Source organism: Varroa destructor, unplaced genomic scaffold (genome assembly GCF_002443255.2).
Source record: "Varroa destructor unplaced genomic scaffold, Vdes_3.0 BEIS01000005.1, whole genome shotgun sequence".
In the NCBI taxonomy this organism is placed as follows: domain Eukaryota; kingdom Metazoa; phylum Arthropoda; class Arachnida; order Mesostigmata; family Varroidae; genus Varroa; species Varroa destructor.
The window spans coordinates 34,249,659-34,255,281 of record NW_019211458.1 but is presented as its reverse complement, the minus strand read 5'-3'; the positions used below and the strand labels follow the sequence as shown (position 1 = coordinate 34,255,281).

The following is a 5,623-nucleotide window of genomic DNA, read 5'->3' as shown; positions in this document are numbered from 1 at the left end:
GAAACAACGATGTCGTTTTGAAGGGAAATCGAATTCAGTAGCAATGGTAGTAATACTTGCTTGCAGCAGGAGCACCCCCTATTATGACTTGCTTACCGAAAATAAAGTAATAAATACGGCCTGTTATTTCGAGTTCTCTAAGTAACTCATTGAGGTTTTTACGGTAATCGAAAGCATACGGTCTGATTACTTGTCGACAACCTCCAAACCCAACCGCCGTGCTCCATTTACTTCGTAAAATTAATTAAAATAAATATTCAACTTTGGTTTCCACCCGCATGTTTTCTCGATCTAAGTCCGTGTAGTTATGGATTTTCCATGCTACAAAAAGAAAAGTAATGGAAAATTATATTCCACAGTCAATTCGCTTCGAAACGCTATAGATAGAGAAATTATTTACGGAAACGCAAATGGTAAATACCTGACTGTCCACAAGCTGTCAGAGCGCTGGGACGACTGTGTAAAAAATAAAGGAGTCTATTTGTAACACGTATCAAAAAACGTCATTCTAGCTCAATTCTTTCGAAAAGGACCCACTTTCAAAGCCTGCCGAACTCACTTGTAAAAGCCTAGTATTTTTAGCTGCGACTGAATGCGTAAGGCTTGCATTGTTTACGACTTGTTTACCGCATGCTATGCGCGTTAGAGCCACATAGGAAGGAGTTTAGTCGTTACATACCTGCCTTCTCTTATGGGCCTCCTCTGATACCCGTCCTGGCATATGCTTTAAAGAAACGGGGAAAATGTTCTGCTATGCACTTTGATTGCATTATCTTGGGACTATACAAATTACAAACGATGCTCTGAAATTGTACGTACAACGTACCAAGATCTTAAAACATATGATGTCGCAGAATATAATATTCTGGATCTGAGATTAAGGATCTGAGAGGAGCTTAGATCTTCACTGCTCATTAGTAGAATCGGATGTAGATCACCTTAATCGGTTAGAATAAATCCACGAAAAAAATCTGCATAGACTAAGTTCTTGGTAAATAATTTTTTACTATATGACTATTGAGGTAAATAGCCTCTGTGTGTTTTTGTACGCACTGAAAACAGTGTTTTGTATTCTTCCTTCTGTTATTGTTGTTGTTATTGTTGCTCAAGTTCCTCATTGAAGGCAGTCTGTAACAGGGAACTGTCGGCGTGGTCTTCACGTGTTGTTTACCCTTTCCCATAGTTTTCCCTCGATGTTCTCTCTCCTAACGGGTCCCACAAAGGCGGGCCCTCCGATCGGACTGTTCCATTCGTTCAGCCGGCGAGTAGGAAGGCCAAGGGACGGCCTTGGCGGAGTCTTGTACACTTTCAAGTGGATATCGTACCCTTAGCGGAATAGTCTTGGCTAGTCAGAGCAGACAAAGCTCCGCTCTGTACCCATCTGAGTGGCGCTTATAATGCTGAACTTTCAAGCTATGGTGAAAGCGAAAAGATATAACCGCGGAATCATTTACGGTAATAGTCAATAAACGGTAGACATTTAATGCTTAGTATAGATATCGGTAGCTCTCTATCCAAATAACGTTTCATTCCTTAAGGGCATATGTGTTTATTAAAAAAATATATCACCATGTACCTTGAATCAATAAGCTTCATACAAAGACGAGTCAAGCTTTTCTCAAAAAAGTGTTTCGACGACAGTTTACATCAGATCATAGCTCAGTTAGGTTAGCATAGAGGTTTTCCAATAGACAGACCAACTAAGTTGGCAGGCAACTCCGATATTGCAATCCTAGAGGCAGACGTTATACGGAGTTCATGGTCTAAGTTTATTTCGCTGCCATTCATCTAGAACCACTTTATTTCTTTTAGATTTGCAATACTTGAATTATGTAATCGTCTAGCATATCTTGTCTAAGTAATACTTCACCGATAGATTGTGCTAGCTTTTCGCGCAAGCAGCACATCTCTAGTTAGATTAAAATAGAACTTCTCCAGTTCTTTCAATTGTCTCTAATGCGACCAGTTTAGAACATACTATATTATATGCAAAGTATTTTTGCTTTGCTGGAGCAAGCATTGCTATCGTCCATCATAATAACAACACCGCAACATTTGAGCTCGAGTCAATTCAGTCTTCAGAAAATTCTCAAGTGGTCTTCACAAGATTTAGGTGAGTCTCTCGTTCAAGAAGGTCGAGACCGAACCGAAGCACCCAATATGGTGATTGCGTTTGTCCACTTCTACGCCTGAACCTCTTTAAGTATATGCATGATGCTTCGGCTACCCCCCTCGAGGCGGTGATATGCAAACAGACTAGGTCTCTCGTTTATTTTCCCTCTGCGTGTCTTTTTTCTTCCAGTAACTGCCCACTTTTTTTTTGAAGAGAAAGCATTCGCCCCCGGAGAGTCTCTTTATCCTCGTGCTTCATTAACCAGGTATCGCGTCCTGTTCGTAAACGTAGTAACGAAAACATCGACTTTTAATGAGAAATACATTAGTTAATAGAGCTGCGTAGACAAGAACAGCACATAGTAACAAAGTCGTTAAGATAAAAACCGTCTTCAAAATATGGTTTGCAAAACAACGTTAGAAAGAATAACAATGTATTACTTTCATTTATAAAAAACACAGTCGTAGAATTCTGGGTAGCTAAAACGACAATTATAGCTCTAAGGCTATTTTTCTATAAAGCGTTAACATGATCCACAAATTGTTCCCAAATTCTAATTAGCCCTATCCTATTTCTTACACTGATACATTTATATACATACGTTTCAATATCTGAAGTTAGCTTAGAGTATTCAACGATGCTTTCCACGTATGTGCGCAGGTTTTTAGTTTTTTGCTTAAACTGAACGTTCCGTCTACTGCCACCCCCTACGTAAATAGTAGGTGAAACAAATTAGAGTTTACAAAATAGTTTAACATTACAGTCTTTAAGAATATCTAAAAGATCTTCAGCCATAACGCGGACACAGCCGCTTTGTGTATAATAAGGAATAACGATCCTAAATACTATACCTGATCTACTGCCGTATCTGCATTGCATTTAAAAATTAGAATAGATTTAATATAATAATCGAACAGTTTATAATATACTTGATCAATACAAACTCCCTAGGCACTCCAACGACGTTTCTGGTTGCTAGTTAAAAAGACGCTTAAATATACAAATAATATAATAATTATACTTAGAATCCATCTTGCTGATAGACGACTGGGATCTGGGAAGTTCATATCATGGCATTTTGTTGGCTAATAGAGGATATCCAACGCCCGTCGCAATGTTCAATAATCCGCTTTAGAATAGTAACAGCAATACGTTTTGACGTCGTTTACCGTTTATACCGTAAGACGTAATATCACAGCCGTGAGACAGCTCTAACAGAATATTGTAATGATACGTTACTATAGTATGGGAATATACTACGTTAAAATAGATTACGGAGTCGTAGATGACCTAGGGCATATCGTGTGTATTGCAGTGATTTTAATTCGTTCTTACGTTTTTTGAGTTCTTACGTTTTACGTTGAATTTTGAGGATAAATGTGCGTGAACGTTTACATTAAACATTGACATTTAAGGTTCTTTCTTGTTAAGGTGGCAGAGTAGCGGGGACGAGGTAATAGGTCTTCAATAGCATCAAAACGCCACGATTGTGATGCGAGCCGAAGATGACTGACGCATAGCAATGAGATAATCACAGTTAGTCATTTAAGCTGAGGTACGTGAGAGAAGAAGAACCTCAATCGAATATCTGATTAGTCAAAATAGAGCGATGAAATTGCTAGACTTATACAGTGGTCTTTGTAAGGCAGGACGACTAAGTGCATCGAGAGATCTCCAATAGGACGATAGGAGTACTAACAAACGAGGCAATAGGTATAGCGAAACACGGTAACAGAAAAGGGTCTGCAATGAATCTGAAGGCCCGCTCGGCCAGAACAGATTCGACCGGACCGACTAGCAGTGTACTGCTGGACAAGATCCACCGTGTACGTATGCTGATGGCCAGGCAATAGAAATTGATCGACAACTAAAGATTTTTAAATGTAAAAACAAGCACACTCTGTACATACGTGTGGAGCTGTTTAGTACTACACACGTCTGAAAGCAATAACCACCAGGCACCGACAAATAACCATTCTTCGTATATAGACGTATAGAAATCCTAGCCGACACCAATGGGGGCTACATGTATCACCTGTTGCGGATCAGCAGTGCTGACTATTTATTTTGATTATTGATATTTTACCGGCTGCTCTTTTCCACAGCAACCTCTTCTCTACCTGTACTACTACTACCACTAATGTACTAAGTGTCGGCAACAGATTTTGTTTGATCGTTATCATTTATTCAGCTATAAGTGTACGATCCTTACATTTATCTCTTTTAAGATAAGTATGAGGGACAATGATTTTAAAGCAACTATGAGAAATATTAAGCGTGATCTCTCGTAGTTGGTCGTTGATCTTTTCTCACATCTAATAATATAAATACTCCATGTGTGCATTCGAAGTTCGGAACTACAGTTAGAAAGCACACATTGCCAAGCAAACGTACGCAGAGGTGTGTACATCTCAAACTATACTACACTCCACATCGCGTTTGCGTCGCTTTCACGCTGGTGCCCAATAACCTATCAGCTGAGTAGAGTGCCAGACGCCCATATTTTTCCTGGACGACTAACGCCAGGTGTAATAGCCCTTTCAATATGTGCCTACTTGTTTCGAGCGTTACACTAAAATATAGCTTCAATACCCTAATAATAACTAAGGAACGGACAAAGCGTACTATGTGTACGTAGAAGTGATGGCATTCAAGTATAAATTAATAATAATACGATAGAAATCCAAAGAATCACAGACCCGTAGATCGTTGCTATCGTGGTTAGACATGTGATTACCGTGCCACCTAGGCTTATCTGCTCCACTGAGCCTACCTATTGTATACTCAGCCGGATTAAAGGGCTGAATGAACAGTAGTGAGATCACGTCTTACCATCCTATAACTCAATGATTAATTAATTCAATTAATTAGTAACAATTAACGCCACCCACGCATCGCTCTGCAAACGATGTTTGTATGAATGCTAACGAAAACGAGCGGCCATATACACAGACAGTGAGTCCGTTAGCTAGCAGATTTAGCCACGACCCACTGGGAAATACTCTTTGCCACCTTAAGGCAGTACGTACCTTGGCCATGCGATCTGATTAGTTACGTGCTATCAACCCCAGTCACGGATGTGTATTTCAGAAAACAGTAGAATCATGCGGTAATCGTGGTCGTGTTGCATATACCGTTATTTGCGACCTCAATTAGAGGCGGGATATTGGAGAACAAAGGGTAGGGAGTCTATGTAACGGTGAGTCGAATAATCCACGGGAAGATCGATAGCTGATCACGCTTGCTGGTTATCATGAACACTCATTAAAAAATGAACTGAAGTCATAGGTGTACAGATTGATACGAGTCAGAAGAGACATATTTTAATTCCTGGGCCCAGATACTGATCTCAGGACAAAGGTAGTGCAGTATACGCCAAATATATAAACGATGTTAGCGTCTCGGACACAGTTCACACAAGTGGTCTCTGAGTAAATAGCAGTATTTAAAAACATTGGTGAGAACTACACAAGTGTTATTCCCTGAAGGAAAATCTGGTATACAGAGCAT

At 39.7% G+C, this 5,623-nt stretch overlaps 1 long non-coding RNA gene across 1 annotated transcript; it reads right to left on the bottom strand.

The window, feature by feature from the left end:
• Window positions 1-1,533: 1,533 nt before the first annotated feature.
• Window positions 1,534-4,161, bottom strand: LOC111251986 (uncharacterized). The gene is made up of 4 exons (XR_002674061.2): window positions 4,024-4,161; window positions 3,466-3,622; window positions 2,715-2,820; window positions 1,534-2,388 (listed from the first exon to the last, which is right to left on the bottom strand). It is a non-coding gene; the product is annotated as an uncharacterized LOC111251986 (long non-coding RNA).
• Between the last annotated feature and the right edge of the window lie 1,462 nt (window positions 4,162-5,623).